Source organism: Panthera leo, chromosome B3 (genome assembly GCF_018350215.1).
Source record: "Panthera leo isolate Ple1 chromosome B3, P.leo_Ple1_pat1.1, whole genome shotgun sequence".
In the NCBI taxonomy this organism is placed as follows: domain Eukaryota; kingdom Metazoa; phylum Chordata; class Mammalia; order Carnivora; family Felidae; genus Panthera; species Panthera leo.
The window spans coordinates 66,165,631-66,192,333 of record NC_056684.1 but is presented as its reverse complement, the minus strand read 5'-3'; positions in this window follow the sequence as shown (position 1 = coordinate 66,192,333).

The window sequence follows — 26,703 nt, the reverse complement described above, 5'->3', positions numbered from 1 at the left end:
GTTTCTTAGAGAGTTATTTTGTCTTTTTGTTTGTTTGTTTGTTTTTTTCAGACACTATCTTTGTCAGGTTTTGGTACCAGGGTTATGCTAGCCTCATAAAATGAATTGGGAAGTGACTCCTCCTCTATTTTCTGAAAATACTGCACTATTTTCTATAATATTGATTTTATTTCTTTAATAAATATTTGATAAATTTTACCATGGCAATCATTTGAGCCTGGAGTTTTCTTCACGGAAAGATTTTTTTTTATTTTTTTAAATGTTTGTTCATTTTTGAGAGACAGAGAGACAGAGCATGAGGGGGGGAAGGGGCAGAGAGAGGGAGACACAGAATCCGAGGCAGGCTCCAGGCTCTGAGCCGTCAGCACAGAGCCTGACTCAGGGCTCGAACTCACAAACCGTGAGATCATGACCTGAGCCGAAGTTGGTCGTTCAACCGACTGAGCCACCCAGGCGCCCCATCATGGAAAGATTTTTAATATGAATTTATTTAATACATTTGCTACATGTTTATTTAATAAATGTAGCTCTATTCTGATTTTTTATTTCCTGCCATGCCAGTTTTGGTATATCATTTATTTTTAGGAATTTGTCACCTAAGCTGTTGGTTTTATTGAAATAGCATGATTATTAATATTCTCTCACTATCCTTTTAATATCAGGAGCATATACAGTGATGTCCCTTCTTCCAATCATTATATAATATATATAATTATAATTATAATATAATATAAATATATATAAAAGATTATAGATTAAACTATAGATAATATAGATTATATACATACATCATTATATATAAAAGATTATAGATAACATAGGTTAAACATATATATTATAAATTACACATATTATAGATAATTTATATTAAAAATAAATATGTGTATAGATATCCTTTTTTCTTAACTGCCCCACTAGGATCCTATTAATCTACTTATTTAATTTTCTTTATTTTTTAATATTTTTATTTGTTTTTGAAAGAGAGAGACAGAGACAGAGCATGAGGGGGGGTGGGGCAGAGAGATATGGAGACACAGAATCTGAAGCAGGCTCCAGACTCTCAGCTGTCCGGACAGAGCCTGATGTGGGGCGAGAGCCCACAAACCATGAGATCATGACCTGAGCCAAAGTCAGATGCTTAACCAACTGAGTCACCCGTATATTAGACACCCCTAATCTATTACTTTTATTAATATTTCAAAGAAATCATATTTGACTCTTTTCCTTTCTCTATTGTTCATATGTTTTCTATTTTACTGATTTCTGTTTTTATCCTTGTTATTGTCTTTCTTCTACTTACTTTGCATTTAATATTCTCTTCTTTATTTAGTTTCTAATGTGGAAGTTTAGATAATTTTAAGTGTTTTTTTATCTTTTCTAATATGAAACTATAAATTTCACTCTAAGCATTGCTTTGCATAAGTTTTGAGACATTCAATTGTAATTATTATATTCAATTCAAAATATTTTTGGGATGCCTGGGTGGCTCAGTCAGTTAAGCACCTGACATTAGCTCAGGTCATGATCTCACAGTTTGTGAGTTCAAGCCCCACATCGGGCTCTGTGCTGACAGCTCAGAACCTGGAGCCTGCTTTGGATTCTGTGTCTCCCTTTCTCTGCGTCTCTCTCATTCAAAAATAAATAAACATTAAAGATTAAAAATATATATATATTTTTCTAATTTCCCTCATAATTTCTTCCGTAACCAGTTGGTTGCCTAGAATATTCTGTTTAATGTCCAAATAGTTGAAGCATCTCTAGATACATTATTGCAATTGAGATCTAATTTAACTACAGAGGGCATCATCTATATGATTTCAATCTTTTAAAAAGCGTTGAAACTTATTTTTTAGCCCATGACATGGTCTACCTCTGTAAACATTCATGCTCATTTGAAAAGAATGTGTATTTTGTAGTTGTTGAATCTAGCATTCAATAAATGTCTGTTAGGTCAAATTGATTGTTAGTGTTGCCAAATCTATATTGTCAATAATTTTTTTGTCTACTTTTACTGTCAACTACTGACAAAGGGTTACGAAAATCTCCCACTATTATTGAGTTTGTCTATTTCTCCCTTTGATTCTGTCAATTTTTGTTATGTATATTTTGAGTATTTCTTATTTGAGGTGTACACATTTATGATTATTACATCTTCTTGGTAAGTTGCTCCCATTCTCATTATGAAATGTCCCTCCTTATCTCTGGTAATCCCCATACCTTAAAAATCTATTTGACTCATATCAACATAGCCACACAACCTTTCTTATACTTATTCTTCACATATTTCTATACATTTATTCCTTTATTCGTTTATATTATGGTGCATCTCTGTAAATATAGTTAAATCTTACTGTTTGTATCCAGTCAGAACATTTCTTTATTTTCATAGGATTATTTAGTCCATCCCCACTAATACAGTAATGAAACAATTGATTATACATGTACTGTATTACTATTTGTTTTCTACTTGTCTCATCTGATTTTTGTTCCTCTTCTCTTCCTTTCTTCTTTGGTTTCAATCTATTTTTTTTATTTTTTATTTTTTTAATTTTTTCTTAGTATTATATTCCATTTCCTTTTTAGACATTTCTATATACCTCTATATATTATTTTACTAGTACTTTTCTATATACCTCTATATATTACTTTTACTACTAGTAAAAGTAACTTTTACTTACTAGTAGTAAAAGTTACTTTTACTACTTTGATCCCCCTAGTCTAGGGATCTAAATATACGCCCTGAACCTATCACAATCTACTAAAATTAGCATTGTATCACTTCACATAATTAAAATATAGGAAACTTCTAACATTGTAATTAATTTAATACCCATCTATCTTTAATCATTAGTGCTCTTGTTTATATTTGCTTCCAAGCATGTTCTAACTTTCACAATAGAGGTTATTTTCATAGTCTTTTAAAAATTTAAGAGAAGAAAAAAATTAGTCTTGTATTTACCCACATATTTACAATTTCCAGTCCTCTTTACTCCTCTCTGTGGATCTGATTTTCCATTTTGTTTCATTTCTGAAAATGTTTCTCTAGCATATCTCATAGTTTAGTCTGCTGACAAAGAATTTCCTGGGATGTTTTTGATCAAAAAAGCCTTTATTTTGCCTTCACTGTGGAATAATGTTTTCTTGGATATAGAACTCTGGATTGAGTGTTTTATTTCCTTTAAATATTTCTTTAAATAAAATAAATGTTTTATTATTTTACATATTTCTCATTTGTCTTCTGACCTTCATGGTTTCTGATGAGAGGTTACCTATCATTTCTGTATTGCCATTTTCCTGTTCAGAGTATTCCCTGTTTCTGACTGTTTTTAAGATAGCTTTTTTTATTTTAATGTTTTAACATTTCAATTATCATGCCCTCAGGGTTTCTCTGTATATATTTTTCTTGGGATTCACTGACCTTCTTAAATCTGCAGTTTGATTATTTTCACCACATCATGAAATTCTCAGCCATTATTCATTCAAACATTTTTTTGCCTTCTTTTCTCTCTCCTTCTCTCATAGATTTCCAATTATAAATAACTTAGACCACTTGATATTGTCCCACACGTCCCTAAGACTTGGTTCATTTCAATCTAATTTTGCTCTGTACTTTATATTTGATAATTACAAATGATTTCTCTTCGGTTTTGCTATTTTTTTCTGTAATGTCCAATCTGCCGACAAATCTATCCATTAAGTGAATTTTTCATTTCAGGTAGTATCTTTTTGAGTGCTAGAATCTGCATGTAGCATTTTTTATAGATTACTTTTTTCTGCTTAGATTCCCCATCTATTCACTCTTTTTGTCATCTTTTCCTTTAAATCTTTGAACATACTTAGAATAGTTGGTTTAAAATCAATGTCTGCTAATTCCAACACCTGAATCATCTCAACCTCTGTTCATATTAACCAGTGTTTGTTGAATACTAGTTATATTTTCTTGCTTCCTGACATGTCCAATAAATTTTAATTTATGTGTTAAAGAGTATGTCTGCTGCACTGTTTTGTTTTGTTTTGTTTTTCCAGTAAGGCAATTAAATTACTGGCAGATCCTCATTACCCTGTTAAACATTTTATGTTTAGCAAAGGCTGTTCTGTTCTGTTTTGTCTTTAGCCCTAGGATATAGATCTTTCTCTAGGGCATTGTCTTTAATGCTCTGGCATGGCATATCTCATGTCTCAGCTCAATGTCTGAGATGGTCAGCAAGGTCTTTTCACTTTTGCCAGGCCAGAAATCCACCAACGTTCAGCTCTACATGATCTCCCATCCCTTTGTTCACCTCTCACCCCCTAAGCAGGCTACCTTTGCTAGACTTCAGAGGGTGTTGCCCTATTAACATACAACCGAGAACTATGAAAACAATTCAGAGTAAGTTTCCAACCTGACTTGTGGGTCCTCCCTTTATACATACAGCTGTCTCCTCTCTAATACCCTTCCCTTTAGAATCCAGTCTCTTTACCATTCCTGAATTTTAATCTCTGCCTTTTCATCAGCTAGATCACTGCACTTGAATTATACTTCCTTTATACTTCATATACTTCCTTACTCTTTAGAAGGAGATAGAAGCTCTAATAAGAGTCACTTTATCATATCCAGAAAGAGAAACTCCCATGCTAAAGTTTTAAACAGAAGGCTCATCTACTTAGATTCTTCCTTTATGTATTTTTTTCCTGGTACCCTTATAGGCTGTAGGCATGAAAGAGCAGGGAAATCTTTCAGAAGAATGCTACAGTGGTCTAAATGTCAAATATTAAGGATTGTGGCAGAAGGAATGGAGAAGAGACAGATTTGAGACACCACTGAACTATAAAACCTGTAAGGGACTGAGAAAACCGAAAGGATAGATATACAAGGTGAAGCATGATATTATCGGCATAGGTCTTCAAAGTGCTCCCCAAGGCATTGCATTTTAAGTGACAGCAAATATTTTCTTTCATTTAGATATAGTGTACCCAAACTTATCAATAAGTACTTTGCATAATCCAGTCTAGATCAATTTGCATGGATTCATAGGCCATGTGTTCTAAGTTGACATCCCAGGATTCAGGATGTCAGCATGACAATCTCAGATCCTGGAGCTGTGCCTTTCTTCAAAATGTTGCCTGAGGTTTCTATGAATATATAAAAGAACTAATTATTAGACTAGCATCCCACTTTAGACTTTTCTCTGGGAAATACTGCTCTGAACTCCCTGTGCAAAGTTAAGGATAGAGATACTAGCAACAGATGACATTCATGAGCACTTCTATGTGCCAACTCTACAAAACACTTTATTTAAATTGTCTCATTTTACCTTCATACTAATATGTGAAATGAGTACGAGAATTGTGCCCATTTTAAAGGGTGGAAAACTGCCGCATAGTAGGTAATCAGCAGAGCTGGAACTCAGAGTGGTCAGTTTGACTTGCAGTATAACTCCATAGCTTCTTGTTTAACCACTGTGCTAGAAAGCAGAGGTTTAGTGCCGGGAGAAGATGGGCTGGGCTTCCCCCAAACATGCTTGAATCAAAAGTCAGCATCATTGACTCACTAAAATCACAAGTAGCATAAAATCAGAGTAGGTCTGAGATTAAAGGCATTTGATTTCACACGTAAATACTAGGACAAAAAGAGAAGAAACTTTTCTACCCTTTTTTTTTTTTCCTGGCATAGTCCCAGTTTCATATGGGTATTCTTCCCAGCAGTCATGGAGAATTGACTAAGCCAGTCATGGTCAATCTACTCTCCTTGCCAATGAATTAGCCATGACTATGTGATGCAATTCTGTCCAATGAGAAGAAAAATAGATAGCCTGCTTCAGGATGGGGATGCGGGGGGTGGCGGGGGGTGCTGTACAAGAAAAATCTTCTACCTTCATGAAAACTGATATAGGGAAGAGTGTCCCTTTACCCTACCTTTAATGAGGTGACATGAGGATATGATGCCTGGAAATGTATCAGCCATCCTAGGAGGACATATAGATGAGCCTAATACACAAGGCAACATGCCAAGATTAGCAGAGCAGAAAGGATGGAAGGAACCTAGGGCCTTGATGACTCCTTGAGCCATGTAATTAATAAACCTTGTACTATCTTTATATACTACGATACATTTTCTTCATTATTTAAGCCATTAGTTAAATATTCTGTTACTTGATGTTAAAAGCGTCCTACCTGATATGCAAGTTTCTCACTGGCTTAGATCAGGGGTTAACAAACTTCATAGAATGGCCAGATTATAATGTCAAGATACTTCTGCTTTGCAGGCCATACAGTTTCTGTCACAAATGTTTGACACTATCGTTATATCATGAAAGCTGCCATAAATGTTATGTAAACAAATATATGTGTGGCTGTATTCCAATCGAACATTATTTCTAAAAACAGGAGTCTAGATTTGACCCATAGACCTTAGATGGCCAATCTGACTTAGATGAATTCAAGTGAGCTTTGGTCTGGTGGGAGGTGATATTTTTGGTCAGCCCTAGGCTGGATGGATTTGGGAGGTACTCCTAACAGTCTCTGTCACACTACTTTTATTCAGCCAACTGACCCCTGAGTGTTGCAGGACATTCAGGGCCAGCAGTAGTCCGTGTACTCACTCTGATAAGAATGTTTAGTCTTCTACTTAATATTTTCCATTTAGCACACAGGAAGGTGTCTACAAATTATCAAACAATTGCCTTTCCTATATTTTTTCCAAGAGATTAGAAAGTAATCTGAAACAAAGGAATGTTAAATAATAATTTGTTGCATGTATAAGTAATAGGTAAAAAGGCAAATGGATGAATATGCAAAAAGTGAGTAGAGATCGATCTGATAAAGGTCTTAAGGTAAAGTTCTGTGATTCAGCAAAGGGAAGAAAATTTAGGGGAAAGGAAAAGCAGAATATATTAATGAAGTAAGCAGACTAGTAATCCTCAATTGTGTCTATATCCTCCTAAACCCTAGAAACAGTGAATCTGTTTCCTTATACGACAAAAGGGATGTTTCAGAAGTGATTAAGATTATGATCTTTGAGTGGGGAGAGTGTCCTGCATCATTCAGCTAGGTCTAATCTAATCACACGAGCCCTTAAGCAGAGAGTCTCTCCCGGATGCTGTCAGAGAAACACGGGATGGTCTGGACGCGGTCAGAGAAGACATGATAATCGAAGAACGGTCAAGAGGTGGGGCTTTGCTGACTTTGAAGATAATGGTAGGAGATCATGAGTCAAGGAATGTGGGCAGCGTCTAGAATCGGGGAAGGGCAAAGCAAGGAATCCTCCCCTAGAGCCTCCAGAAAGGGACACAGCTCTGCCAACCCACTGCTTTTCACCCAAGACTTGTAGTGGATTTCTGATCTATGGAAGTGTAAGAGAAAACTTTATGTTGGTTTAAGCCACCAAATTTGTGGTAATTTGTTACAGCAGCAACGTAAATGAATATAACAAATTGTAATAGTATCTCTAATCCTACGCAGTTTTTTGAAGAATATGCTATTTCTATTCCCTTATTCCTTCTGTATTCTTCAACTCTGTTCCCTACCTGTTGGGAAGGTCTCACTGAGAGGATGTGACCACCAGCTAACCTGCAAGCTGAACCCAGGCAATCTTCCCTGTCCTTGGAAAGTACGTTCTACATACATTCTTGTAGTAGGAGTTGTTTCAAGGACACAATCTTGACAGAGCAATGGGTTATTGAGAGTATCTGGATGGTATATGTGACTGGACCCAGTTAAAGCCTCTATATAAGTTCTTTAGATTCTGATGAGCAGTGTAGACATCTGTTCATCTTGAGGCTGCTCAAGACAAGCCTCATAGTTAAATTCCTTGCTTATCCCAACTGCCATCTAAAAATCTGGAGTGGCCTGCCTCTTTCTTCGATCTCTTCTTGCCCTTCACGTAGGGGGTGCCAGTTTCAGATTTAACCCAAGGAACTCCCAGGGTTGCGAACCAACAAGACCCTATATCTATCTCATACACACACTATGCTTCTACATTTAAAGACTATTGTTCTCTATTTTAATAATATTGGGACTAAATGTTTTTTTTAAAATCCAAACAACATGATGGCTTAATTCACAGTGACTGAATAGACAAGCCAGGCATAATTCCCAAATAGCCACCACAAACTGGTCAGGAGAGAAAGGCTCTAGTGTTGAGCCAGTGTAATTGAACAGCATGGGTCTCCCCACTTGCCCTCCTGGGGATAGAACAGACTTGATAGAGCTGCTACTCCTGGAGGCATTACAGTGGCCTTCGTGTACTTTCCTACCTTGTTACACTTTCCTGTGTAACATTATGCGTGAAACTAATCACCTTCATTCATCCCTTGCCATTTCTCAAAGGTGTCATATAAGTTTTAAGTAACAACTTAAGAGTATTCCACAAAGAGGGGCACCTGAGTGGTTCAGTTGGTTAAGCACCCGACTTTGACTCAGGTCAGGGTCTTGCAGTCCATGAGTTCGAGCCCCACGTCTGGTTCTGTGCCGACAGCTCAGAGCCTGGAGCCTGCTTCAGAGTCTGTGTCTCCATCTCTCCCTGCTCCTCCCTTGCTTGTACTCTGTCTCTGTCTCTCTCAAAAATAAAATAAAATATTTAAAAAAATTTTAAGTATTCCACAAACAAAAATTGCCAGGCCAATGTCGAAGGAGAAGGAAAATGGAAAAGAAGGAGAAAGAGGAGGATGAGGAGGAGGAGGGGGAAGAGGAAGAAGAAGAAACCTATGAAACTATGTAGGACCCCCATTGTTTCTTTCATGTCATGGTTCTCTCTCTTCAGCTGCCATAAGCCCAACTCTTCAGTTCCACCAGGGGCTCACTTTCCACAAGGACTTACTCAGGTCCAAATGGCCAGCTAAAGGGCAGTGGGCTCCCTATCTGCTACGTTCATGCCACTCTGCTCGGGACAGTCAGGCGGGACCAGGATGGGCATTTCTGCACTTACTGAAGGCTTGGCCTTGGTAGTAGGACATCTGGACCACATCACTTCTGCATTATCTTTTGAGCATTGTCCTGAGTTACTGCCCATTACTTCAACTCGGCTTCAGTGAGTGCTGTGCACGAAAGACAGGTCGTTAGCCTCCGCAGAAGATCCTGCTTCTCCAAAGCTGTGGCATTCCCAAATAACTTGACTTCATATGATGCTAGTTCAACTCCTGAATATTCCAGCAACTTATTTTGCTATAAACTGTTCTGCAGCTTGAGCAAAAGACACATTTTTTTTATATATTTATAACACATCAAGCTCATTTTTGTGATCTATGGGATAGACTAGCAGCTAATTTTCACTACTTACAATGAAGACTCTCTAAGGTAACATTTAAACTGAGGTCTCTTCCAAAAGTTTGCCTAATAATACATAAAATGTAAATTCATAGAGTAACCAAGTATTAATCAATAATACTCCAGCTTCTAGGGAACCCTCAGGCTTCACTTACCTATTTCAGTGCCAATTTTCAGACTGTTGCCAATATGCAAAAATAGCAATTTGACAATATTCAAATATTTTTAAAAGTCATGTTATGAGAGAGAACAAGTTGCTCATTTTCCCAGCAAAAATGGTATTCAGCATTTGCTAGTTTTCTGAGCTAAGCTTTGGTTTCAGATTGGAAATCTTAGGAAGGTCTAGACAATAGTTTTCAGAATCTGGTGTAGGACAGTTTCTCCAGTTTGCAGATTCTGATAAACTGGTGAGGGAAAGCCCCAGAAGCTCTCTTATTGGAGACTACCATCGAGGTCACCTAAATGAAAAAGGGGATTTTTCTCAAAGACTGAACAGCCGAATTCTAGAAGGGAGATGAGGGGTAAGAATATATTGGTTATATTGGATTAAAGGAAACATGGACAGAAATAAACTTGCTGGACCTAATGAACTGATGTATAATTCAGCTTCTGTGTGGCTCATAAAGCTCTTCTGATGTATTAAACAAAGTGTGCTCTAAAAAATGGGCTCGTGGACAAATTGTCATTAAAAAAAAAAAAATGCAAGCTACAATGTTACTAAGAAAACCCTATCACTCTTACCTTCATATAATACTTGGCCACCTAAGTCCTAATTTGAAAAAACAAATAAAATAATGAGTGATAGCATCAATTATATGCTCTAAAATGCACATTTCAGTCCCTTCACAAATGTTAATGCATCCAAATAATAAGAGCTACCCACAGGGCAGCTACAAAAGAGCTTGTAGTTGTGTAGGTGTGTGTCTCAGGACTGAGTTTGCCAATTCAATGAGCTTTCCCACCTCCATTTTTCTAGTAGTAAAAATTCAGATTTACATTGTGTAGAATTTAATGGAATGGCACATACTCTTTTGGAGGCATGGTATGATTAAGGTGTAGCTTATTGGTATTGAATTTCTAAAACTGTCTTCAAATGTTATTGTCCTTTTGTAATTGGTTAATCCTAGATTGCCCTGCCTGATTAAAGGTGGTTATGATTGCTAGCACAATCAAATTTAACCATGTTTTGAAAAACAACTATATGCTTTTATGTAAGACTAACCCTGAATATAAGATCATCCTTTATATATTTTTTAAAAATGTTTTAAGTTTTCTTTCTTTTTTTTGCAGTGCAGGGAGCGGGGCAGAAAGAGAGGGAGAGAGAATCCCAAGCAGGCTGTGCACCGTCAGCACAGAGTCCAATGCAGGGTTCGAACCCACAAACCATGACATCATGACCTGAGCTAGAGTCAGACACTCAACTGACAGAGCCACCCAGGTGCCCCAAGATCATACTTTCTATTTCTTTTTTTTTTTAAGTTTTTTTTTTCCTAATGTTCATTTTTGAGAGAGAGAGACAGAGACAGAGACAGAGACAGAGCATGAGCAGGGGAAGAGCAGAGAGAGAGGGAGACACAGAATCCAAAGCAGGTTCCAGGCTCTGAGCTGTCAGCACAGAGCCCAACGCAGGGCTTAAACTCACAAACTGAGATCATGACCTGAGCTGAAGTCAGACACTTGACTGACTGAGCCACCCAAGCACCCCTCATCCTTTCTATTTCTAATGAGAATTGACCAGAACCACTTTGGGCCAAGTTAAATATATAAAGTTATTAGGGATATAAGTGAAATCATCAACTATCTACTTAGACTATTTCATTTATTAATTTAGTTATAATTTCACATTGAAATTGCCTATGTTAAAGTAGTACTTGGGACTGCTGCTTTATCCACTTATGTAAAGTATCACATATTTTACAAAATAATTGTATTCAAATTTTTCACATGTGTCTTTCACATCAGTTCGTCAGCTGTCACCATGTCACCGGAGCCATCGTTGGAGTCACCTGACCCAGTGCCCAGTGTGCTATCTCCTACTTTTGCCTGGATCTTTGGGATGCAGCCCTACTTCAATCCACATCAGATGCTGACATCGTTTATTCAAAGTACCTCTTCACATAACATTGAAACTGATTTTTGGTGTTTCCCCTGGAGGTATGTATTCCTGACTGATACAACGGAATGGCTGTATCTAGTGACATCCAACACTTAACAATGCTAATGCTTCCTGAAATTATTACTAAATCTATGTCAACTTTCTTGGACTCCTTTCAGAACGACTGATTGAGTTAGTTAAGGGCTAATGTGTGTCTTCCACAAATTATCGCTTGGATCCAAAATAAAATTACAGAGAAAATACTAGAAGAGATGAGAGGCTTTTCAAGCACTTGATTATAAGGTCTCTCCGTCTCTTTCTCTCTCTCTCTGTCTCTGTCTACCTCCAACTGTGTGTATGAGCAAAACACCTCACCCTTGTCTACACATATACAGAGATAGTAGCATCATTAGTTTTTCAAAATTAAGCTGCGGTTCTTCAGTATATTCAGTTTTACTTATTGGTTGCACATAAATGGCAAGCCAGAATTTTGGTCAGGGATGGAACACATAGTACATCCAGGTGAATAAAGAAAAAACTACTGCTTTCAGCTCTGGATTCAGTCCGTTAACAAGAGGAGAGGACTAGTGAAAACCACAGATGATCCCCCAACCTCCTTTCAGCCATTAGTTTCATTCTTGTCCCCTGCTCCTTCTTTGACCAGAATTACTGACAAGAAGTAAGCTGAGGCTGACTGGGACTCCTTGTCCTACACACTTCCGGTAGAGGTGCTAGTGAAAGGCAGCATGGCCACAAGTCAGCTCACCCAAAGGAGAGAAGAGGCAAGGGCATCAGGTAACCACCCCGTGGAATGATAACTACTGATAATACCAGCTTCGTCTTCAGTTCTGTCACCTCTCCAGAGGCAGCAATTTCATCCTTCTACTCATAAATACTATATAATTAGAAAGACTGTGCACAAATGATAAAATTCGGCTATTTGGCATTCAATTACGATTATTTGCCTTAAAACATTTGAGTCTTTTAGCAGAACATATAGCAAGGTGCGTATCAATCATTCATTTGCATTACCAATTAATAGCACAGTACAATGGTCTGCTAACCGAAGATATTTTGTTCCTGATGAAGTCATCTGTTGGCTTAACTGAGCTGGCATAGATTTAATGTCCTACTCAGTTTGCCTTATGATTATTAGCAGGATATGCTGCATCTAAGCTATGTTTGTTAAATATATACAGCGCCTACATTACCAGGATTTATAGCAGACATATAAGAATTGAAGACTGTAACATATCCATTCGTATTATGGTGCTTCAACAAAATTCAGCATGATTATGAAGTTTATTAAGCAACTGGGAAAACGTAGATGCGCTGATAAAGCTTGACCTATTTCAGAATAAACCCAAGTTCTACCATTCCATTCATGTTCGTGTTAAAATATTCTTAACCCCAAATCTAAGTCTCCTCTAACAAGAGTATTTCAGGCTCCCCACACCCTCATATGCCCTGAAATGTTTTCTTTCAGTGACTAAAATCTTGTTGAGAATATGGGTAATGCCAGGAGTATGCAACCCCCCAGCCCAAAACAACATCGTGCGGTGAGCTCATGGAAAATGAAAAGTGAAACTGATTAGAAACAGGCAAAGTATAAAAGAAACCAACCAATTTAGTTTCATTACTCAAACTGAGTGAAATACAAAACATAAACAATGTAAGGAGATGCGGTCCTTTGTATTTTAGCAATTCTTAAATTTTTAATGATTCTGGGTTTTGTGGTAGCTTGGGAGAAATGTTTTAATGTAAGATTTATCTTGACAAGAATGCCTATAACAGTGGTACTGCTTAGAATAGTCCAATTAAAATTTTCACATTTGGTAACTTTGCATTATATAAAAAGTATACAATGAAATATGGATCATTATCACTTTTCTTTCCTGGAATCAAAATAGTGAACATTGCATGGCACCAAAATTGCCCCTGTGACCCCTGAAAAAGCCCCAAACTTCTGAATAGCAACCAAGCTAATTAAGTCCACATGGGGAGACAGGCATCCTGGACACTTCTTCCTTCTTAAAAAGAAATAAATCAATTATAACCCAGGTATATTAGCTTCCATCGTTTTTACTCTTGCCCAACTATTTTTAATTACATAATTATTTGTTTTCATTGTCACCCCAGACAATGATTATATGCTGCATAGGTTGAATAACTACATCTGTTTTTAATTTTTTTAGCTATTATATACCCAAATGCCTAGATTTCATGGTTAAAATGTGGCAGAAAACTGCATTAGTTCTTGCCCTGGTTTATCTATCTCATTGCACCAGCTCCTCACATTTGTTGGCTGATTATCAGCCACCTAATTCAACAAGGTCACCATTTGCAAAGTTCCATTTAGGCTCTAGCATCTCCTCTTTTACATGTACCCCTAGTTTCCCGGATTCTAGACTGAACCAAGACTTGCCGTGTCTGAAAGGGGGACTGAGCTGGGGTAGGCCGTGTGAAAGAGTCGGCAACTTTGCATATAAGGCATGTACATGAGTCAGTTCTCAACAGTGGAGATGGCTTCTGACGCAGCTGCCCTCCAGTGCAGTTCCTGAGCATGACTTTACCACTGCCGCCCAATCTCTGCTAATAACCTCCCATCGTCACATAGAAGGTTAGTTGGGGGTTAATCAAACCCACCATCTTTTGGCACAAATGAGTAATTTAAGTCAGGAAGAAATCTGGAGGACTTTCTGGACAACCCTAAAGATCACCTTGACATCCAAGACCCAGGCGTCTCAAGACCACTGTTCTGGACATTCCTGAAAAATCTTAGTCCTTGCTGTCACTCTTGCCTACAGTTATCCTCCAACTCAAGGAACTCGCAAAACTTCACAGAGCTGCCAAAGATCCAGCACTAATATGTGACAAAACTATTTTGATCCATTAGCAAACAAAAAGTTCCATTTAACAGGGGTTTTTAATAGTGAAGCATGTCGCACTCTAGACAGTTTTCTCCAGCACATACATTATGGACACAAAGTTTTCAATGGTGACTTCTATTCCTTTGTCTCCCCTTGAACCAACTGCAAGTTCTGACACAACACTGTCTACGATTGTAAGAAAGAACAAAGTTGAATGGAATCTCTTTGCAAAATGCATCTAAATCTTTTCTCCATTTTATGACTAAATTCGTGTATTTTTGTCAGATAGATGTGAATACAACAAATATACCGTAATTATGGTTTAAAAAATGTCTTGCATATCATATAAAACTCACAAAGTTCAAGGCTTACCAACATAAAGATGTTGTCTGAAAAAGAAAAATTAGATGGCATAGATAAAAATCTTTTAAACTTTTATTTTGTTATGCTTTCAAACCCTCCCCTATCCTCTTAAAAAATATTTAATCATAGTTGAAGCCAGAGATTTTTGCTCCAACTGCTACTTTATAGGCTGCCTTGATGTAAAATAGCGTGCTTTAAGGATGATGTAACAATTGGATTTTGACTCCCCTTCAGGGTCAGTCTCAGATTGGAAACTGGTTTTCCTCTGGGGAGGGAGGCTCCAACATGCCTCTTTGTACAGACTTCATTGTAATCTACTTGAAGGAGCCACATCGTCTGGCAAAAGTTGAAGGAAACGTCTGTGTCTGGCTTCATTATCACCCTACCTCAGGGAGAAGTGTTAAAAGAGTAGACTCCCCAAAACTAGAGTTGTGGTTATACTTGGGTCACAGCCCACTGATAAAATGTCATCAGTATTTGCTTCCTCCTCCATTCTAACCTGAGAGGGTGTCATCTAAGAAGGTCCTGGGAGAAACATAACATGCAAGAAGGGAAAGTTGTTGCATAAAGGAGATCCCAGTCCCTGCAGGAAAATACTGAACTGAATATCAAGTGACATGTTGTGGGGCTCTGTGGATTAGCGCTCTTTGAGGGCCCCAGATTTCAATCACTTGGGATAAAGGGTGCCAAGTTAGTACTGGTAAGACCAAAGCAGATTGTAAGATAAAGACAGAAGTTTCTCGGGGAAAAGAAACAAAATGTGTAAAAATTCTTGGTTATAATTTTAAGGATAAAAGAAGGGGGGGATTACCTTGATATGAACTGGAATAGTGATTTTAAATTTGAGGGACACATATTTGCCAATTTGCCAAGACATGTGGAGAAACAGCAACATGTCTGTTAAATAAAACATTCATAATATTAAAATGTGGGTTTTCCCTGTTCTTCATTCAAAGGAATTGTGTTGGTCTGTTAGAGCTGCAAGATATCACAAAATACCACAGACTAGGTGGCTTGAAAAACAAATTAATTTTTCTCACATTCCTGGAGTCTGAAAATCCAAGATCAAGGTATTGGCACATCTGGGTTCTCCTGAGGCCTCTCTCCTTGGTTTGTAATGAATGCCTTCTTGCTGTGACACCAGTATATTGGATTAGGGCCACACCCTTAAGGCCTCCTTTTAACTTAATTGCATTTTTAAAGACTTTATCTGCAAATAGGGTTACCTTCTGAGGTCCTGGGAGTTGGAATTTCAACATGTGAATTTTGTGGGGGACACAGTTCAGTCCATAATAGGAATATTTCGGACAGAGTTTAAGTTTCAGCTTTAAACTAAGATCCTCTTCCAGGGTTACGTGCCACAGGAAGTGGATCCATTTTTAACATTCATCCAGTAGGTACTTATCAAGCACCTACTATTCAAAAGGCAGGCCGATAAGTTTCTAAGCTTGGTATAAAATGAGTAACAGGTCCTTGTCATTTAGATGTTTATAACCTACTTTAAGTAGGAGACACCTATTCCAAACAGACAGTTCTGTAATAAACCTGTGTCACATTCACCAAGGTCTTTCTCCAGGTCAGAAACACTGCTCAAATAGAAAGAAAGAAGAGCTTTTCCGATTCACTACTTTGTCGTGCAAAAAGGGAAAACACTTTTGGGAAATTTTGCCCTATTTCATCATTTTGTCTAGAGTTGGACATTCATTCATTCATCCATGCCATTTTTTCATCCAACACTTGTGTGAGTACTTTGTTCCAGACATTGGCCTTTTAACAATATCAATGCCATAAGTAACAGATCAAATTCAAATACGGAGTAATTTCACTGGCTTAAAAATCCTCTGTGCTCTGCCTTATTCATCCCTTTAGCCCCCTGACCTTTCATCCCTTTACTGTCTCCACAGTTTTGTTATTTTCCAGAATGCTATATAATTGGCACCATACAGTACATAGCCTTTAGAGATTACCCTTTCCGTTTTTTTTTTCCTTTCCAAGTTTTTATTTAAATTCCAGTTTGTTGGGGCGCCTGGGTGGCTCAGTCGGTTAAGTGTCCGACTTCAGCTCAGGTCACGATCTCGCGGTCCGTGGGTTCCAGCCCCGCGTAGGGCTCTGGGTTGATGGCTCAGAGCATGGAGCCTGCTTCCGATTCTGTGTCTCCCTCTCTCTCTGCCCCTCCCCCGTTCATGCTCTGTCTCTCTCTGTCTCAAAAATAAATAAACGTTAAAAAAAAAAATTAAAAAAAAAATTCCAGTTTGTTAACATACAGGGTAGTATTAGTTTCAGGTGTAGAATTTAGTGATTCTACACTGGCTGCCCCAGTGTGCATTCCCACCAACAGTGTAAGAGGGTTCCCCTGTCTCTGCATCCTCACCAACACCTGTTGTTTCCTGTGTTGTTAATTTTAGCCATTCTTATATGTGTGAGGTGATGTCTCATTGTAATTTTGATTTGTATTTCCCTGATGATGAGTGATGTTGAGCATCTTTTCTTGGCCATCTGTATGTCGTTTTTGGAAAAAAAAAAAAAAAGTGTATTCATATCTTCTGCCCATTTTTTAAAAATTTCTTAATTTTTTTTTTATTTGAGAGAGAGAGACAAAGTGTGAGTGGGGGAGGGGCAGAGAGACAGGGGGACACAGAATCTGAAGCAGGCTCCAGGCTCTGAGCTGTCAGCACAGAGCTAACATGGGGCTCAAACCCATGGACCATGAGATCATGACCTGAGGTGAAGTCAAAAGCTTAACCAACTGAGCCACACAGGTGCCCCTCTTCTGTCCATTTTTTAACTAGATTATTTGATTTTTGGGTATTGAGTTTGGTAAATTTTTATATATTTTGGATACTAAGCCTTTGTCAGATATGTCACTTGCAAATATCTTCTCCCATTCCATAGGCTGCCTTTTTGTTTCATTGATTGTTTCCTTTACTGTACAGAAGCTTTTTATTTTGATCAAGTCCCAAATAGTTTATTTTTGCTTTTGTTTCCCTTGCTCCCAGAGACATATCGAGTAAGAAGTTGCTAAGGTAGATGTCAAAGAGGTTCCTGTCTGTGTTCTCCTCTAGGATTTTAATGGTTTCCTGTCTCACATTTAGGTCTTTAATCTATTTCAAATGTAGTTTTGTGTATGGTGTAAGAAAGTGGTCTAATTTCATTCTTTTGCATGTTGTTGTCCAGTTTTCACAACACCATTTGTTTAAGAGACTGTCTTTTTCCCATCACATATTCTTTCCTGCTTTGTTGAAGAGCAACTAACCATATAGTTGTGTGTTTACTTCTGAGTTTTCTATTCTGTTCCATTGATCTGTGTCTGTTTTTGTGCAAGTACCATACTGTCTTGATGATTACAGCTTTGTAATATAACTTAAAGTCTGGAATTGTGCTGCCTCCAGCTTTGCTTTTCTTTTTCAAGATTGCATTGGCTATTCAGGGTCTTTCATGGTTCCATACACATTTTAGGATTGTTTGTTCTAGGTCTGTGAAAAATAATGGTGGTGTTTTGATAGGAATTGCATTAAATGCGTAGACTGCTTTGGGTAATATAGACACTTTAACAATATTTGCTTTTCCAGTCCATGAGCATGGGATGTTCTTCCATTTCTTTGTGTCATCTGCAATTTCTTTCATCAGTGTTTTATAGTTTTCAGAGCACAGATTTTTTTTTTTTTTTTTTTTTGCCTTTGGTTAGGTTTATTCCTAGATATATTATGGGCTTTGGTGCAACTAGAAATGGGATTGATTCCTTGATTTCTCTTTCTGCTCCTTCATTATTCATGTATAGAAATGCAACAGATTTCCGTACACTGATTTTGTATCCTACAAATTTAATGATTTTGTATCCTACAAATTTACTGATTTTGTGTATCAGTTCCAGCAATATTTTGGTGGAGTCTTTTGGGTTTTCTATACAGAGCATAGTGTTATCTATAAATAGTGAAAGTTTGACTTCTTCCTTGCTGATTTGGATGCTTTTTATTTGTTGTTGTTGTTGTTGTCTGATTGCTGTGGCTGAGACTTCCAGTATTATGTTAAACAACAGTGGAGAGACTGGACATCCCTGTCTTGTTCCTGACTATAGAGGAAAAGCTCTCAGTTTTACCCCATTGAGGATGATATTAGCTGTGGGTTTTTCACATGTGGCTGTTATGATGTTGAGGTATATTCCCTCTAACCCAACTTTGTTGAGGATTTTTATCATGAATGGAGGTTGTACTTTCTCAAATGCTTTTTCTGCATCTATTGGCAGTATCATATGGTTCTTATCCTTTCTTTTATTAATATGGTGTATCACATTGATTTATTTGCAAATAGTGAACCACACTTGCAGCCCAGGAATAAATCCCACTTAATTATGTTGAATGATTCTTTTAATGTCTGTTGGATTCAGTTTGCTAGTATTTTATTGAGAATTTTTGCATCCATGTTCATCGGGGATACCGGCCTGTAATTTTCTTTTTTATTGGAATCTTTGTCTGGTTTTGGTATCAAGATAATGCTGAGCTCATGGAAGTATTCCTTCCATTTCTGTTCTTTTTGTTTTTTCTTTTTTCTTTTCTTTTCTTTTCTTTTTTTCTTTCTTTTTTTTTTTTTTTTTTTTTTTTTTGGAATAGTTTGGAAAGAATAGGTATTAACTCTTCTTTAAATGTTTGTTAGAATTCACCTGTGAAGCATCTGGTCCTGGACTTTGTTTGTTTGTTGGGATATTTTTGATTACTTATTCAATTTCTTTGCTAGTTATGGTCTTTTCAAGTTTTCTATCTTCTTCTGTTTCAGTTTTGGTAGTTGATATATTTCTAGAAATTTATCCATTTCTTCCAATGTCTAATCTGTTGGCATATAGTTTTTCGCAATGTTCCCTTATAATTGTTTTTTTTTGTGGTGCTGGTTGTGATCTCTCCTCTCTCCTTCAGGATTTTCTTTATTTTGGTCCTTTCTCTTTTATTTTTGATAAGTCTGGCTAGGGGCTTATCAACTTTATTAATTTTTTTCTAAGAATCAGCTCTTGGTTTCATTGATCTGTTCTATTGGTTTTTTGTTTAGTTTTGTCTCTATATCATTTATTTCTGCTCTAATCTTTATTATTTTTATTTTTCTGCTGGCTTTAGGCTTCATTTGTTGTTCTTTTCCTAGCTCCTTTAGGTGTAAGGTTAGGTTGTTTATTTGAGATTTTTCTTGCTTCTTAAAGTAGACCTGTATTGCTATAAAATTCCCTCTGATGACTGCTTTTACTGCATCCCAAAGGTTTAGGACCATCATGTTTTCATTTTCACTTGTTTCCATGTATTTTTTTCTTCTTCAATTTCCTGGTTGACTCATTTATTTCCTTAATAGCATGTTGTTTAAGATCCATGTATTTGTGATCTTTCCAAATTTTTTCTTGTGGATGAATTCACGCTTCACAGTGCTATGATCAGAAAATATGCATGGTATGACCTCAAACTTTTTGTACTTATTGAGAACGGATTTTTTACCTTGTATGTAAACTATTCTGGAGAATATCCCATGTGCAATTGAAAAGAATGTGTATTCTTCTGCTTTAGAATGAATGTTCTGAATATATATGTTAACTCCATCTGGTCCAGTGTGTCATTTTCCTTGTTGATTTTCTGCTTTGATGATCTGTCCATTGCTGTAAATTGTGTGTTTAAGTCCCCTACTATTATTGTATTATCAGTGAGTTCCTTCATGTTTTTTATTAATTGTCTTATATATTTGGGTGCTTTCATATTGGGACATAAACATTTACAATTGTTATATCTTCTTGTTGGATAGTCCCCTTTATTATGATACAGTGCCCTCTTCAACTCTTGTTATAGCCTTTGGTTTAAAATCTATTTTGTCTGATATAAATTTTGCTATTCTGGCTTTTTATGATGTCCATTTGCATGATAGATGTTTCTCCATTCCTTTGATTTTGATCTGCAGGTGTCTTTAGGTCTAAAATGAGCCTCTTGAGGGAAGCATATAAATGGATCTTGTTTTTTTTTTTTTTATCCACTCCAACACTCTATGTCTTTTGACTGGAGTGTTTAGGCCATTTACATTTAAAGTAAGTATTGATAGATATGTTTAGTGCCATTTTAGTATTTGTTTTCTCATTGTTTCTGGAGATTTTTTGTGTTCCTTTCTTGTCTTTGTCACTTTTGATCTTTCCCACTCAAAGAATCCCCTTGAATATTTCTTGCAGGGCTGGTTTAGTGGTCACAACTCCTTTAGTTTTTGTTTGTCTGGGAAACTCTTTATCTCTCCTTCTATTCTGAATGATAGCCTTGCCAGATAGAGTATACTTGGCTGCAGATTTTTCCCATTCAGCATGTTTAATATATCATGCCACTCCCTTCTGGCCTGCCAAGTTTCTGCTGAGAAATCTCCAGCTAGCCTTATGGGCCTTCCCTTGTAAGATAGGGACTTCTTTTGTCTTGTTGCTTTTAGTATTTTTTCTTTATCACTATATTTTGCAAACTTAATTACAATGTGTCTTGGTGTTGGCCAGCCTTGTGGATTTTGATAAGAGTTCTTTGTGCCTCCTGAATTTGGATATCTGTTTCCTTCTCCTAATTAGGAAAATTTTCTGCTATGATTTCCTCAAATAAATTTTCTGCCTCCTTTTCTCTCTCTTCTTCTGGTATTCCTAAGATATAAATCTCATTATATTTGATGGAATCACTGAGTTCCGTAGGTTTATTCTTATGTTCCATGATTTTTCTTTCTCTGCTTTGTTCAGTTTACTGTTTTCCATTATTTTACCTTCTATATCACTTATTCCTTCCTCTGCTTCTTCCACCCTGTGTTCATTACATCCAGCTTGTTTGGTACCTCAGTTAATGTGTATATCAGTCATTTCTTACTGATTATTTTTTTAACTCTTTTATCTTAGAGGTAAGGGTGCTTCCTTGAAGTCTTCCATTCTTTTCTCAAACCCAGTGAGTATCCTTATGATTGTTGCTTTAAATTTTCTATCAGGCATATGACTTATATCTGTTTCAATTAGATCTCTGGCCATGACCTTAGCTTGTTCTTTCATTTGGGATGAATTCCTCCATCTTGGCATTTTGTCTAAGTCTCTGTGTTCTTCTGTGTGTTAGAAAAGTCTGTTATGTTTCCTGCTTCTGGGAATAATAATAATGGCTTTATGAAGAAGAGGTCATATAGTGTCCATATAGTGCCTGAAGCCTGGCACTTCAGGGAATATCTCTGGTGTGTGCTGCATGCACTCAGCTGCTGTGTTTTGGCTGTTCTATCCATAGTCCAAGTCATCTGCAGAGGCTCTCCTTGCCTGAAGTGGGAAATGTTTGGACTTTGGCCAGGGTGTGGTAAGTTTTAACTAGGTGTGTTCTAGTCTGCTTATTAAATGAGACCTGATGCTATTTTCACTAAAAGTGAAGCCTTGCAGAACTCCCTGGTCAGGAACCATAGTGTGAGTGAGGATTTCTGCTGGTCTTCTGGAGAAGGAGCCCATTGCACTGGGACTGAGGCACACTCACCTGAGAAGGGCAGTACTGGCAGAGCGCAGGGTGGGGGGTGGGACTTGGTGTATCCAGGTTAGGCAGCCAATGTTAGTGCTGTGCTGTTTACTAGAGGTGGTTCTGTGCTTATGCTGAGGGGTAGAGGAGGGAAATGGTGTCCACCAGCTCCTTTGTCCCCAGAGAGGCATCTCTGTGAACACCACCTCTCACAGATGCACTCCAAGAAGAGGGAATAGTCTCTCCCCTGTGAGCCTTAGGTGATCCTCAGATTGCATTATCTGTCCCAGAGTTGCTTGCCTGCCTTCTCTTCAGGAGTAGGGCAGAACCCTCAGGGCTCTATCCTGGCCAAGTCCATAGACATTTGAAACACCAGTTTTCAAGCCCTACTGGTTGTGAAAACTCATGAAAATCAGACCCTCTCATTTGCCCAACCAATGGCTTCAGGGAAGCATTCTCCTTGTGTGTATCCCTGTGTGCTTCTCTTTCACTTTTCTCCACAGCTAGGGCTCCCTCCCCTCCACAGCACCCACGATCCTGTTTCTTCCCAAATATCTCTGTACTTTCTACCTTCTTCTATGTGGCCTCTTCTCTCCCTGTAGTTGTGCAGTTTATTCTCTCAGTCTTCAATTCTATTTCTTGGCTATTCAGAATGATTGGATAGTTATATAGTTATGTTTGAGGGACAAGATGAGCTTAGGGTCCTCCTACTATACTGTCATCTTATTTCAGGCCAAATTACCCTTTTTCACTTAGTAACATGCATTTAAGTTTCCTCCATGTCTTTTTAGGCTTAAATGGCTCATTTCCTTTTATCCCTGAACAATATTGCACTGTCTAGATGCACCACAGTGTCTTTATCCATTCATCTACTAAAGGACCAAGTTGCTACCAAGTTTTGGCAATTATAAGTAAAGCTGCTATAAACATTTATAAGTATAAGGTTTTGTTTAATCATTAAATATGCAACTCTTTGGGCAAATACCAAGGAGCATGATTGATAAAACATAAATGGTAAGAGTACATTTAATTTTATAAGACATTGTCAAACTGTCTTCCAAAGTGGCTTGCCTTTTTGCAGTCCCACCAGCAACGAATGCGAGTCCCTGTTATTCTACATTCTCATTAGCAATTGTGATATTGAATTTTGGCCATTTTTATAGATATATAAAGGTATCTCATTGTTGTTTTAATCTGCAGTTCCCTAACAACATACAGTAGTGAACATCTTTCCATATGTTTATTTTCCATGTGCAAAAATTCTTTGTTGAGGGTATTTTGGCCATTTTTAATCAAGTTGTTCATTTTCTTATTGTTGAGCTTTAAGTGTTCTTTGTATATTTTATATTAACAGTCCTTTATCAGTTATGACTTCTGGAAATATTTCCTCCCAGTCTGCGGCTTGTTTTCTTAATCCTTCTATAGCATCTTTCATAGAGCAGAAGTTTTTGATTTTAATGAAGTCCAGCTTATCAGTTATTTCTTTCATGGATTGTGCCTTCACTGTTTTATCTCAAAAGTCACACCATACCCAAGGTCATCTAGACTTTCTTCAATGTTATCTTCTAGAAATTTTATAGTTTTGAATTTTACTTTTAGGTCTATGAACATTTTAGGTTAATTTTTCTAAAGAGTGTAAGATTTGTATTTAGATTCTTTTGTGTGTATGGATGTCCAGTTGTTCCAATACCATTTGTTGATAAGACTGTCTTTATCTCATTGTATTGCCTTTACTCTTTTGTCAAAGATTCATTGGCTCAATTTATGTGAGTCTATTTCTGAGCTTTCTATTCTGTTCCATTGATCTATTTGTCTATTTTTTACCAATACCACACTGTCTTGATTACTACAGCTTTGTAGCAAGTCTTAGAGTTGAGTAGTGTCAGTTCTTTGACTTTGTTCATCTCCAAGGCCTTCTTGTCTATTCTGAGTCTTCAACTCTCTATATAAACTTTAAAATCAGTTTGTCGATATCCACAAAATAACTTGAGATTTTGATTAAGTTTTCATTGAATCTATAGATCAAATTTGGAAGAAGTGATATTTTGACACTATTGAGACTTCCTATCCATGAACATGGAATGTCTCCCTATTTAATTAGTTCTTTGATATTTCTTTCATCAGTTTTATAGTTTTCTCTTCTCAATCTTATACATATTTTATTAGATATATTTCATATTTGGGGGTACTAGTGTAAATGTTATTGGGTTTTTAATTTCAAATTCCTCTCGTTCACTTCTGGAATATAGTAACCCCAGGGATTTTCTGAAGTTTCTCTCAGTTCCCTAGCCCTGTTCACAGGCTTCATATGGCTCCACATGCCTGTGCCTTGTGGAACGGAGGAAGAAAACCTCTTTCTGCTCCAAACCTTATCAAATACATGAAACTTTATGCCACACAAATGTCATAGTACAGGGTAAATACAAAGACCCTTATATGCCTCTGTCAGTTTTTGATATATGGAACTACTGTATATTAGTAGTAGTTAGAAGGACTGACACAAGTATGTTGCTGTTACTTAATCATTCATTTCCAAAATACTGTCTGCTCTGAAGAAAATTAAATCAATGCCAATGAGCTTTTTTTTTTTTATTTTTTTTTATTTTTTTTATTTTTTAATATATGAAATTTACTGTCAAATTGGTTTCCATACAACACCCAGTGCTCATCCCAAAAGGTGCCCTCCTCAATACCCATCACCCACCCTGCCCTCCCTCCCACCCCCCATCAACCCTCAGTTTGTTCTCAGTTTTTAACAGAATGCCAATGAGCTTTTGACACAAGGTTTTATTGTGTAATTTGATGTCTTAGAAAGGGATTGCATATAAAATATGGCACATCCAACTTTTTTCTGTTGCTTATAATTTAAGATTTCACTCACTATGAAAATATAAATATCTTCAGAAACATAAGGATATTAAGGCAAGGACAAGCCAGCTACAAACTGGTTACAGAATTTTTTTTTCAAATTAAGATAGCTTTATTTTTTTATTTTTTAACTATTTATTCATTTTGATAGAGAGCATATGCAAGTGGGAGAGGGGCAGAGAGAGAGAGGAAAGGAGAAAGAGAGTTCCAATCAGGATCCATTCTGTCAGCACAAAGTCTGACACAGAATTTTACCCGATGAACTGTGAGATCATAACCTGAGCTGAGATCAAGAGTTGGATGTTTAACTGACTGAGCTACCAGGTGCCCCTAAGGTATCTTTAAAAGACATCAGAGAGCTTTCTGCTTCCAAGAAGATGGAATAGAGATCATTTCTCCTATTTCTTCTGTTACCAACAACTAAACATTTTAAACAACATATAGAAGAGAAACACAAGAAGATTGAAAGGGGAGGAGAAAAAGACCAGCTAGGGATATACAACAAAAGGAACGATGTGTTGGTTAGTTCCCTGGGTTTTTCTTTTGCCTCATGTATCTCAGTCTAGGAGCTAAAGAAGCTGGAAAGATGCATATGCCAACTGACCCCAGAAAACAAACAAACAAAAAAATCTTCAACAAAACTTACTCTCCCCAGCAAAATGACCAGGAATGGGGTGCCTAGGCTGCCACCACCTGCTAGGATCATATCAGAGAAGGAAGTCAGACTTTTATCTCCACTGAGGAATGATGAAATCCTCCCAATGAACATCATATGGGGACCCAGAACTTACACCACCCCCTAACCAACAGTAGAGAAGTACCCATCCCCTTCCCTGCTGAAGTAGAGTCAGAGGAAGCCTAGTGAAGAGTAAGTACTTTTACCCAAAAAAGTTTTAACAAGTCCACTTCCCTGGAAAACTAGTAGATGGTTGAAAATCCCACTGCTACCCTGCAATAATGAGGAGCCCCTCCCCCCACTTGGATCAACAGAAGCTGAGTGAGAACACAGACTTCTACTCCTACCTGCCAGTAACAAGGCAACACCCTACACACACACACACACACACACACACTTCCAATGCCAAAGTGGTAATTAAAGAAGCCAGCTGAAACAGAAGGTGTAAATTAGATTCACAGTATTATAGCATATGCAAAATACCCAGGTTTGATTTTTAAAAATCAGTTACAAAGTACCAAAAAAATTCAACTTTAATAAAAACAAAAACAAAAACAAACAATGGTTGCCAATACTGAGGTGACAGGAATGTTAGGTTCATCTGACAACGATTTTTAAAGAGACATCATAAAAACATTTCCATAAGCGAGGCACCTGGGAGGCTCAGTGGGTTAAGTGTCCAACTCTTGATTTCAGCTCAGGTCATGATCTCACAGTTCATGAATTTGAGCTCTGCATTAGGCTCTGCACTATCAGTGCAGAGCCTGCTTGGGATTCTCTCTCCCCACCCCCCCACTCTGTTTTTGTCCCTCCCCTACTAGTACACTTTCTCTCTAAAAAATAAACTTAAAAAAAATGTTTCAATAACCAGTTACAAACACATTTGAAATGAAAAAAAAGTCTCAGCAAAGATTATAAAATATAAGGAAGATCCAAATGTAAATCTTAAAACTGAAAATACAAAAATTTAAATAAAAAACTCAATGGATAGGTTCAACAGCAGAATGGAGGAGGCAGGAAAGAATCAGGGAACTTGAAAATAGAACAACATTGATATTACTCAATTTGAACAACAGAGAGAAAACAGACTGAAGAAAATGAGCTGAGCCTCAGCAACCTGTAGGAGTA